The sequence below is a fragment of the Gnatocerus cornutus genome, chromosome 1 (assembly GCF_029298725.1).
Source record: "Gnatocerus cornutus isolate USDA-ARS CGAHR chromosome 1, icGnaCorn1.1, whole genome shotgun sequence".
NCBI lineage: Eukaryota > Metazoa > Arthropoda > Insecta > Coleoptera > Tenebrionidae > Gnatocerus > Gnatocerus cornutus.
Window position 1 is genome coordinate 37,243,844 of NC_142233.1, and position 12,895 is coordinate 37,256,738.

General features: G+C 35.0%; 1 protein-coding gene across 1 annotated transcript in view; it reads left to right on the forward strand.

Moving 5' to 3' along the window:
* The window catches only part of LOC148182254 (uncharacterized), a 116,597-nt gene extending 104,353 nt beyond the window's left edge, over positions 1-12,244 (forward strand). Inside the window, exon 7 of the mRNA XM_088029345.1 lies at positions 11,221-12,244. The gene's annotated coding sequence lies outside the window, so the exon portion shown is untranslated. The remainder of the gene's footprint in view (positions 1-11,220) is intronic.
* Positions 12,245-12,895: the final 651 nt, after the last annotated feature.

The following is a 12,895-nucleotide window of genomic DNA, read 5'->3' on the forward strand; positions in this document are numbered from 1 at the left end:
TTGTCTGGGACTGCATTTCTCTGGTTTCTGGTCAAAAGCAAATGTTAATGGCTTGTGGTCTGTATATATCGTAAATGTTCTTGCTTCTAACAAGTGTCTGAAGTGGATGATGCTCTTATAAATGGCCAGCAACTCACGATCATATGCAGAGTATTTTCGTTCTGAGATGCTCAACCTTGTTGAATAAAAAGCTATGGGTGCTTGATGATTATTCTCTTCTTGTTGCAATACAGCACCTATTGCTGTATCGGAGGCATCACATACAAGACTCAATTTGTTGTGTAATCCTGGATATGTAAGCATTGCTGCATTACTCAAAGCAGATTTACACATATTGAACGCCTCAACCGCTTCTTCTGTTAATGTTATTGGTACTTCCTTCTTCATGCAGCCTTTAAGAAGTTCAGTCAGTGGACTTTGAATGTGTGATACATGTGGTATCCATCGACGGTAGTAATTTAGTAGACCAAGGAATCTTTGTAACTGTTTTGAAGTTCTCGGCTCTGGAAAACTTGTAATTGCTTCCACCTTGTCTGAAAGTGGTTTGACACCATCTGCTGACAGATTAACTCCCAGGAAGTTTAAGCTGCTCGCTCCAAAAGTACATTTCTTAGGATTGATCACCAAACCATGCTCGTTGAGTTTCTTTAATACTTCATCAACATGTTGTAGATGTTCTTCTTCATCGTGTGATGCAATTAAAATGTCGTCAACATAAACGTAAACGTAATCTAATCCTTGAAAAATGCTGTTCACGAATCTTTGAAACGTCTGCGTGGCATTTCTTAAACCAAAGGGCATTTTAAGAAATTCGTATAAGCCAAAAGGAGTAGTGATTGCAGTTTTAGGTCTGTCTGCAGGGTGAACAGGAATTTGAAAATATGCTTTTACCAGATCAATTGAGGTAAATATTCTTTTCCCTTTCAAGTTCTGACTGAAATCTTGAATATGAGGTATTGGATACCTATCAGGTGTTGTTACTGAGTTCAATCTTCGATAATCTCCACATGGTCTCCATGTTCCATCAGATTTTGGTACCATATGCAAAGGGCTGGCCCAGGGAGAAGAAGAAGATTGGATAATACCTTCTCGGAGCATTTCATCAAATTCTTTCTTGGCGACGATCAGTTTGTCTGGCGCGAGACGTCGGGGCTTACTAAAAACCGGTGGACCTTTTGTCTCAATGTGGTGAAATATCTTGATTTTTGATTCTCGCAGGACAGGTACTGGTCGTATGATGTCCTGGTATTTGAGTAGAATCGATTGATATTTTGGTTGTGCACCATCGATGACTGCATGGATACCTGTGTCGGTTGCTGGTTTAAGTCTGCCTTGCACTGACAATGATGTAGATTGGTCACACAGTTTTTTGTTTCGTACATCAACTACGAGTCCATAATGTCCTAGGAAATCGGCACCAATGATTGCGTCCGTTACAGTAGCCACGATAAATGTCCAGTGGAAGTCGCGTCGTAATCCCAAATTTAATGTCAAAGTCACTTCACCTAACACGTTAATGTTTGATCCATCTGCAGAGTGAAGTTTCAAATTACTATTGCGCGTACACAACCGTTTAAATTTTGCGGGCACAATGCTAATATCTGCACCAGTGTCTATCAAAAATTGTACTTTTGAACCACGATCAGTAACAAACAAACGGCGCGATGTTTGGGCTACAGAAGTTGCTTTTACTTCTGCCCCCCTGACAAGTTTTGTATAGCTGCATGGGGGTGTACATTTATTGGCTTTGTCATTAAATTTTTTATGATACCAACAAATGTCACTTTGACGGTTTCGCGACTGGCTGCGCGATCGGCTTCGTCCTGCAAAATTGCGTCGATCCTGTTGCTGCAACATCTTCTCCATACGTTGTAGGAGCTGCAATACACTTGCCATGACATCGGACGGCTGAGAATTGATTCCGGAACTTGCACTTTCTTCTTTGACGGCAGCTATCCCCATTGGCGGCGTCGATTCCAAAATCTTGTCAGCTACCTCGGCAATCTTTTCAAGACTGTTGTCGGCCAGAGAAATTAATATAGGTTGAATATTCGCTGGCATCTGCTGCAAAAATAGTTCCCGTAAAGCCGTTTGGCTCACACAGCCACTGTCATGCACTAGATTTTGCATTTGTCGCAACAGTTGTGAAGGTTTTCGCGAACCCAGCTCTTGTCCACTTAAAAGCTGTTTCAGTTTCTGAGTTTCTGATAACGAAATTCTCTGGATGATTGCCTTTTTTAAAGTGGTATAGGGAGTGGTTTCATTTGGTGTCGTAATGACATCACACACCTCACAAGCAACTTCAGGGGGAAGAACGGTCAGTAGGTGGTTGAATTTTGTATCCTCCTTCGTAATCTTCCCGATGGTAAACTTTGCTTCTGCCATTGAAAACCAAATTTCAGGCCTTGAAGGCCAGAATGCCGGTAAATGGAACGATGCGGAAGATGCGAAAATTTGTTGTTCGTCAGGCATCTTGTTTTGGCTGCGATTTTTTCACCTATCACGTCGGGGTCACCAATGTGGCTGGGGGGTCACTAATGATAAGCACTTAAACGCTTGATAACAGAATTTATTGTAGTCAGAACTTTTCAGTATTTTTCAAATTAAAATATTAACAATTGACTAACGTCGCTAACAAAAACATCGTTTTCCAAGACGAGATGATCTTGCCGCTACAAGCTTTTCAAATTTGAAAACCCGTGTTTTTTTTTTGAATTTTCGATAGGTATAATGGTATCATTAGAATATAGATATATATCATTAGATATATATATTAAAGAACGTGTTTTATAATGACCAATTGGTGCACGAGTTCCCGGTGTACAAAACGAGTGCACCATTGCCATTATAAAATAAGTCCTTTATACAATTTTTTTCAAATTTGCACCCTTTTTTTAATAAAGAAATTAAATTTTCCAATTCTAAGAGTTTTCGTGTTACACGATTGGTAATGGTTTTGTAACCACGATTTGCCACTTGATTTTCAAATTCAATTTAAAATTTGACATTTATTGAGTTTCACTATCACTGAATTTTGACTTAACGTAACCTAACCTCACAGCCAGTATTCACATCTATTACTATGGCGGAATCAAAATTTAGAACATCAAACTGATTGATGTTTAAAAATTGTAAACTGTCCTTTGTCTTTATAACCTTAAAATATATAAACGGTACAGCAAGTGTCAGAAATTGACTTTGTATGTCAGTCACAATGACAATAAAGGTTGCTTTACATTGCCATGTCAAAAAGTGATGTTCGAAATTTTGATTCCGCGATAGTATATTTAGATACATATATTGTTGGCCGCAAAGGACAATTTTATTATATTGATACATTTTTTATTCACGCAGCAATTTATTAAACACGAATCGTAAAATCCAAATTGGCCAAAAACTTGACAGGAAACAGGTGACAGCCAGACTAATTAGTTCTGCCAAATCTTAAAAAACAAAATTTCCTACTTTGACTTCTCTTATAGATATTAATGATTCACGTTGAGTAGAAGTAACTAAATTTAGTAACTTTTATTTTTGAGCTGTGTAACTAAGGTTATAACTTTTCTAGTGTAATGCTTTGTAGAACCTGATGTCATCAAAATGACAGTTTTTGGTTTGTTATTAAACGTAAATATTTATTTTCCAAACGAAAAAGAAGAAAATCATCAAAGCTCCAAATCAGATTCAACTATTTCATCGATTTCATCTTCTGAATCTGACTCTGTTAGTGTTACAATGATTGAAGGAATATTGTCTACAGCTGCATCTCCCATGAGTGCTGGCCAGTCTTGCCTAATTAATTTTTCGCAGTGTGAAACAAAGTTTTCCTACGACCCCATATGAAAGTGACATTTTCCACACGGTTAAATGACTCCGAAAGTCAGGACACATCTGCACAGAACTGTCAAAATTGACAGTTATTTTCAAATACAAATGTAACTCTTGAATTTTTGTCTCAAATATGTAGACGATTCACTGTAAAACAACATGCATAATGATAAAAATGAATTGATTAGGTCGTTTCTGACAAATCAGTTTTTGACAGGTCTGTGCGGATATATTCATATCACACTAGTGACTTTTACTTTCGGAAATGGATGTACAAAAACATGAACCATCTAAATATGTGGCATACGTCACTTTTTTATGAGGTTGTAGAAAAATGACATTTAGAATAGATAAGAAATGAACTATTGTCGAAACTTATGGTTTCTTCCTGATGATGAAAGGTCGTAGGAAAAATAGTGTACATAACCCGTCGGAAAGTGTCTTTCTTGCACTCGTGCATCTACTTTTACATTCGTGCGAAATTGGTCACTTTCCGTACTTGTTATGTAATTATCTATTTTCCGGTTGTTTGGTGTGCATTTCGAAATTGATTTTAACCGTTTAATTAAGTAAGAAAAAGAGAAGAAATTAATTGCATTAAATGTAATTAAAATAGAGGAGAAGAAAATTATAATTTCTGACTTTCTTCCTTCCGATTTCTGCAAGAAAATATTCTGTATTCTACCTTTTGAAACTGGTTGTCAAATTTGATTGACAAATTTATTTGACAGACAGTGATGCCAATGTTAAATTCCTAGTTATTTCAAAAATCCAACGTAGCGACACGAAAGTATCCGTTAGTTACTTCTACCGAACGTGAATCGCTAATACCTATAAACGACTCCGAATTGAGTACTCTAATGAACCTATTAAAGCGGCAAATTCGAAAAAAGTGTTTTTACTATGTTATCTAATTTGTATCGTGCAATCTAAAAAAGATCCTCAGTTGGCTCTTTTGCCAAAATAGCAGTAAATTTGAAGAAAATTGAACAAATTATTGTTTTTTGTAAACACTTGGCAAAATTTATGAAATAGCTTTATTGAGTTTTGAAAAATAACTCCTTTATACACCAAAAGTTGACGACCTTGAATGACAGGACTTTGACAGAAACGTTATCATTTGTAAACATTGACAATTGGCTTCCATATTTACGGAAATTTGAAGTTATTTCAAAATTGGAATGGCTTTTGAATGGTTTTCAAAGAAGTGGATTCCATTTCTAGATGTTGACAATGAAATTACAAAATTTCCGTGGCCCGCAGCCGTATCATTGAAATTGAATATGATTGAAATATTTAAGTTGCTAACTTATTAGAGGTACTGGTTAGAAATGCAACACATGGAGAATTTAGCAAAGCTTTTAACGTTAACATAGTGAACTATAAAGTGCTCAATTTAAGTAAATTCTAACTAAATTCAACCATAGAAAATTTTGAGTTGTCGAATTTGAATACATCTATACCTCACATACACCATATTTCAATTGAAACTGTGGCCCCAATTTTGGCGGCGACAAGTGTATGTAAGTGCAGAGTGTATCTGGACAGCTAGTGATTTTATTTAAAATTGGTACTGGTTTAAAGAGTGAGAGAGCTGTCAAAATTAGATTGGTTACAATTATTGACATTGTTTGTCAAATCAGGAATTTGTTGAAAATGCATGAGATTTACGTTCCATTTGATGCAAAGAGAATAATAAAGAAGTTCGACTATGTGCTATGCGTGATCTTCGACTTTAAAAACAAAAATTATAAATAAAACACTTGTGTTTATCCGAATTTAACTGTGAGTTGACCGTTTTGAATTCGTTTAATTGCTCGTAAGTTTAGAAACAAAGCAAGTGGAACTAATGAATAAGTTTGCATAAAAATGAAAAAACGGCATTATGAACATCTCAAAACTCGAAGATTCTTTTTGTTTTATGTGCAACGGTCGGCAAGTATTGACATCTTAACGTAAGAGTTTTAATTTGAATATCTAAATGAGCTGAGTCATAATTTACAAATTACTTGCACCCAATGCATCTTCTTATCATAAAGCGAAAATAGACTTGCGAGAAATCTCGCTTGAGTTTCTATCAGACAGTGCTGTTCCTAATGTAACTACCTCTGCAAGTTGACACTCTGGAACTCGCGGAAGTTCTCGCGCGAGCGATTTTCTCTCCAGTGTATACAAGCATTTTAGATCTTGCTTAAGTTCTTTCAAATTAGGGGTCTGTGAGTAATTTCAAAAACCAGAACTCACCAGATTCTCCACTTGCAGTATTTATTGCAAACAGTGTAAACATATAAGCAAGAATTCGCGCTAGAAGTGTCGCAAGATTCTCTCCAATCTATTCCAGGCTTTAAAGTGTTAAAAACTGATACGATTAGATTAGGTTTAAGTTCAACCCGTTTGCTGTTACATTGGGGGTTTCATTACATCCAAACTAAAGTCACAATATGAAGACAGGAAGAGCTCTTCATGTAACAAACAACATTGACGATTAGTCTCTAAATTTGTGGAAAATCATAAATAATTTCTGGTTTCTGGTGTCAGGTTGACGTATTTGTCAATATTTCAGATATCAACAACAAACCCAACAAAAGTAAAAATGTAACTAGGTGGTACAGTCTTATACACAATTACGTGTACAGTCCCAAAATTTGGGCATGTATTGAAGTTTGGACCACAGATTCAGATGAAATATGGTGTATCAAAGATTTTATGTTGTTTTAGTGTAGGAAATAAAATGTCGTCCTTTTCAAATTATGACCAATTTTCATGAGATTCATTCCGAGGTGCGATTGTCAGCACAGAACTTCCCATTGCAAAGATGTTTAACAAAGTTGTATCACTTTCATGGTGCATTTTTAAGATTTGTAGCAATTGGACGGTTTCAAAAGTGTTCCCAAAAATGTACACCAAACAGACTTTGCAATAACCAAACTATTAAATGGAAAGAAATAGAATGTGGTCTGAAATACACCAATGATTAGGTCTACCTTTCATGAATGGTGAAAATTACAGAACGGTGTAGTTCATGGTGGCCAGACATATTCCTTTGTAACTATTGAACTCTCGTCTACAGTTTATGCTCTCAAATTTAATCAAAATAATGACCCTCTTGTTAAACTGACTCAATCTCTCCTTAATTTTTGGGTTTGTTGTTTACATTCTTTTCCTGTTGACGATTTTAACGTTTGACAAGTGACAATATTGACAGAAGTCCAAAGTGACAAGACTAGTTCAAACACAGTACAATATGCTAGGGGCGCAATAGGAATTAAGTTCGAAAGGTAACTAGATGAAAATCATTTTTAACAGTGTGTATTTAATGCAATTTTGTAGCTATTCACGTATCCGATGTAAATAGAATAGTATATTAAAGAACGTGTTTTATAATGGCCAATTTGGTGCACGAGTTCCCGGTGTACAAAACGAGCCGTAGGCGAGTTTTGTATGGGACGAGCCATTATAAAACAAGTTCTTTATACAATATTTTCGAATTGCACCCTTTTTTTATAAAAAATTTTAATTTTCCAATTCTAAGAGTTTTCGTGTTACCCGATTGGTAATGGTTTTGTAACCACAAAATTTGACATATTGAGTTTTTGAATTTTAACCTAACCTCACAACCTGTATTCACATCTATTATATTTAGGTACATATATTGTTGGCCGCAAAGAACAATTCAATTATATTGATACAATTTTTTTTCACGCAGCAATTTATTAAACACAAATCGTAGAATCCAAATTGACCAAGAACTTGACAGGAAACAGGTGACAGTCAGACTAACTTAGTTCTGCCAATTCTTAAAAAACAAAATTTCCTACTTTGAGTTCTACTTTCTACTTTGAGTTTATAGATACCTATAAACGACTCCAAATTGAGTACTCTAATGGACCTATTAAAGCGGCAAATTCGAAATAGTAGATTAAAACACCGAGTTTCATAAGGCAATTTTTTAGCCACGAATCCAAGTTTATAAAACGAGCGGCAAAGCCGCGAGTTTTATAATGGATGAGTGCCTAAATGGCCTTATGAACGAGGTTTTTATATTATTTTTCCTAATTTGTTCTTGTAACAGAGCTATTTTCGTTATTTTCGCATTCGTTTTCAGTGCTAGAATATCCATTTCGATACGGAATGTTAGAATAGCTTTGTTTCCATAGCAACTTGGGAATGTTTAAGATACAAATTAGGAAAAATACTATTAACGCATTCAAATCGAAATTTGTTACAACAGCAAATTAGGAAGATACCATACTACTTTCAGTTCAGTTCGCGAAATGCGAAGATATGTGAGGGGACATAGCGCCGCCATTGGCCTACTTTTCTCAATCCCTTATTAAGTGCACATTTTCCTATACTCATTTATCCATCCCAGTGTTTTATTGCATTTTTAATTTTTTACGAATTTACCAACTATTATTGTAAAACCTTTGCTGAATTAATTTTTGATACACTAATATATTGGTCTTTAAAAACCCTGTACAAACGGTCACAACCATATTTCAAACTGTGGGTGCTCGGGAGTTAACGATAGAACCACTTTGGGTAAAAATGTGGGTTCCCTAACACCAGAAACATCAACATACTCTTGACCCTCTTCAGCGTAAAATAATTAGTGTAATATGCCTTGGGAATACATCTAGAAATTAAATTTTGTATGATATAGACAATAACAGTGAACTACCGCACTTCAGTTCTCTCAAGAACACATTTTCTTGTAAAATGTCACTGTTGAGCACACTGAATGTTAATAATCCATCATTTTCAAAAAAGCAAAAGTGTATACCCTCATTCTTTTCCCTCGTTGAAAAATAGGATTTTTTTATTTCCCGACAAAGTAAGTCAAGTTATAAATAAACCGAGATTTACGTCCTTTCGGACAACAGCATCTCATTTTTACAACAGAAGGGACATTAGCAAAACCTCATCTTTCCTCAATTCAAAGTTCATCAAAGCACGGAAAAGTTCAGAAATACTAAAATTTCTCCGGATTACAACCCAGTAAGTTAAAAATTGCCATGGCGGAGTAATTTCTGTCGAATGACCCTTACTTTAGGGGTTGATGCATCGTAGAAAGCCTCGTCCACGTAGCCTCGCGCTGTCCCACTATCGACTGGCAACCGTCTACGCGTTGTCATAGTAACCAGCTTCACTCAGGTTCAAGTACAGTCTGATGCAAAGTCGGCCGACGCCGCCTCTAATCACCCAAATCGTGTCAGGGCTGTATGTGCAACTTGTGGAGCGTCGCGGCGGCTAAACCTAACCTCAAAATGACGGTTGCACAACTCTTCTGCAACCACTATTGCTGCTACTGCAACTCTAGTGGAGATTGCAGATGTTGGAAGGTGATGTTATGAGATTTTGGGTGGCACTTGCGGAAGCAGATATTCCAGTAATATATCATTATGGATATAAGTGAGATGAGTGGCATAAATCTGATATTGAATTCGATTTATGAAGACTTGCCAAGACGGTTACGGTCGGTGCATACAGAAAGTGCACCAACCAGGATTTCGCCACCAATGCAAACTAGAATTTTTCTAAAGTATTTTCTTTTTTCTTATGTACTTATCCAAACATAATATCAAAATATGTAAATAACAACTGTATAAAGAGAGGATAATTAAATCTGAGAACATAGAGTAAAAAAAATCGATGTTGAACTCAATTTCAACAAGAGCACAATTACATCGATCTCCAATACATCGGAGAAAGCATCGATTTTGAAAAATGGTAAATAAAAAACTCAATATAGCATAAAGTCCGTTTTTTATTAAAAACCCACCAGCACCGCACTTTCCCACCATTTTACAACCGGCAACGTCGTCGATGGTGACTTTTTGGTGATAAAATCAAATAGGTTAGTTGCCTAATTGTCAATTTGATTACACAAAACGGCCTTTCAGGCTGTGCCGAGTCTTTTCACTATTAAATCCTTTGATTTGCATTCCAACAGGCTGGAAAAGAAACGTTTTTAACGGAAACACTGCGTAATTTTCAGAAATGTCAAAAATTTGACAACTATTTTCTCACCAAAAATCTCCCTAGGCAACGTTGCCGGTTGTAATGCAGGGGAAGATTGTGGTGTTGCTGGTTTTAAAAAAAAAAACGGACTTTAGTTTATTGTGAAAAACAAAAATAAATAAAATTCTTAATAAAGGAACAAAATAATAAGCAAATACGAAAAAACAAAAATAAATAAAAACCTTAAGTAATAAACAAAATAATAAGTAAATAAGTTATAAAAAAATAACAAATTCGAGATTAATAAGAATAAACAAAATTCTAAAATATAACTCCCTTAAATTAAATTCCAGTCTTCTTTATGAATATCACCAAAATCCGGAGTGTTAAATAAAATACATACATCGAAACCCCAATTATCGATTTTTAATGATACATCGAAAATAAAAATATGTGTATACAAAATCGAAAATCGATATTAATAAAAAATCGATATAAAAGTCCTAGATTTAAGGATAATTACTAATTTTTCTTCATCAAAATTTAAATGCTCCACTGCTAGATTTTAACATGAATGGTTTATTTGAAATCCTGTTTTTCTGCCGTCCAAGTCTGCGGATTTTGGGCATTAAACGTATTTATATAAAATGACTTATGCTGACGATGTTTAAAAGCTTCTTTGTAATGTTATCTTCCCGAATTTTATTTTGTGTCAGACGCTGGCTAAGTTGAATTTAAAATCGTTGAATAATCGTGTTTGTGTATAAATATGAGCTCGCTGGTCGTAAAAAATGAACTTTCCATGCGCACATTTGTACATGAAAATTCCGATTAAACTTTTCCCAAGCATTTGCTTTTCTCGGGCTGATTTTATAATGTAGTTAAGAACTCCCGGAGTACTTTTTCAAAGTTATAAGAAAAAGTAGACATGAAAATTATTATTCGTTTACCAACAGTAAGACGATAAATCGTGAAGTAGAATAATAGCGTCTTTGTGTATCAAACAGAAATTTTCAGTGTTCTACACCATCAGAGTAAATAGGAGATTTAATGAAAAGTTTGATTTTGCACCTGCACGATGGAAAAATCCATGCATAATACATGAACTAAGTCACTACATTCGTTTTTCTTTTATAGTAGCTTTGCGTTATCTTGCTCTTGTGACAAAAATCAATCTATAAGTTATATCAGTCACTCTAACTTTAAAATTGTTATTTCAAAACTACACATATAAAATGTTTGTGTCGAGTATCAGGAGCGCTTATTCAATTTTTGGCGATCCTATTAGATTAGGTCGTCCGAAACACGACGTTTTTTTATAAGTAAAAGAAAAAAAAGAATCAATAACGACGCCAATATACAGGATGTTTGTGTTATAACTTATAACTAAACTTGTTTCGGTGTACTTAGTAACTTCTCTGTTTGTTTCAGGGCTGATTGCATCCATCGAAGGCCATAACAGATCAGATCAGGAAGATTAACCCTGCCATCAAACTAATTCAATCGAACTATTCACCCTTCGCATGATTCACTTCTTGAAACTGACGCTTCGAGCTGTTTATTATCTTTCAATTATTGAATTACACAGCTGAGTTGAGGAGTGTATTGCGGGATGGATGATAGAAATAGACAGACGGATGAGAGATACATCACGACAGCACAGCAGCAGCACCATCCGTCGAAGATGATAAAAGAGACCATCAAGGTTACGTCGCTTCTGTCTTGTCACAAAAGAGAATCAGTAAGAGAGGGAGAAGACTGTATTGGATTTCCTTAATCATGGAGGCTATTGTCTTGGGATATATAGTTGGAAAGGATCCCCGTCTTTCTCTCTCCACTGTTATCAATGATAATTACAATATCGGGCATATTGTAAGCGGTCGCCAGTTATCGTTTTGTTTAGCGATGTAGTCTGCCATTGTTCCGCTAATTAGAAAATGGATACGTGGGACTTTGCAACCAAAGAGCTCCAATTTGTGGCTCGTTTTATCGCGGTGGAGGTTTCCGACGTTGAAAACTTTTTGTTTAAAATGCCTAATTAACGACAAGTAGTTTAAATGTGTTAATTGTAAAATTAATGAAATCCTATTTTTATTGTTTTAATTCTTATATTCATTGATACCACAGCATTTTGGTTTTTATTTTGTTCCAGTTTAAAACGATATGAAAAATTGATGTACAATTTTCTTGTAAATTCTAAAAAATAGTTCTCAAGTTGTAAATTGTGTTTGTTGGTATGTTAATTTTAGACTTTTGCCGTATAAAAAGAGGATTTTTAAAAGTGTGAAAACTGTAGGTACATGTTTACATAAAAAAATTACATTAAATTTTTAAATTCTTATGTAAATTAAGAAAAACATTTATGTACCTTTTTTATAGTGTTTGTTACATTTTGTAAGTTTGGAACACATTTTATGTTTCGTTTTTTACTAAATCTAATAAGTTTATTTCGCCAATAAAGACTTGAAAATGTGAACGAGTTTTAAAAGTAACCCGTCACCATTCAGCTTGTTTACCAGCTTTGATAATGTCTGTGCTTTTCCATATTTAACCAAGAAGCAAACATTTTTTTCTTTAATCTTAAAAGTACAAAAGGTAGAATATTCAAGCAGAGTTGAAGTATTCATCGTGAAACTAGGGAATGATGACGAATTTCCCGTGGAAAATTTAAAATAAACCCACAAAGCATTCCAGTTCTATACCATTTAAAATGTTTGTACCTTTATAAGCATTTTAATTAATTTCGTACCTTTAACGTTTACGCTTTTAAAAAAGTAAATTACATTCTTTTGGTCTGTATTTGAAAGTAGCACATTTTAAAGTCATTTTAGTAAATCTCACATATTATAACATTCTTCATATCCTCACACACATCAAACTTTTGTAATGAAGCCTTCCGTTAACTGGGGGCATAATTTATCGCCATCCAGATCTCGATTGTGTCTGTCGTTTCGTCTTTTTTAATATCCTGGACTGTCAAGCGTTACCCCACGTTGTCCTTCACCCATTCCAACATCCAAACAATGCCATTCTTTACACATTTTTGTCAAACATGATCGATTTCAAGGCTTGGAATGAAGACTGTCCAGGGAAGAACGAAAACTAA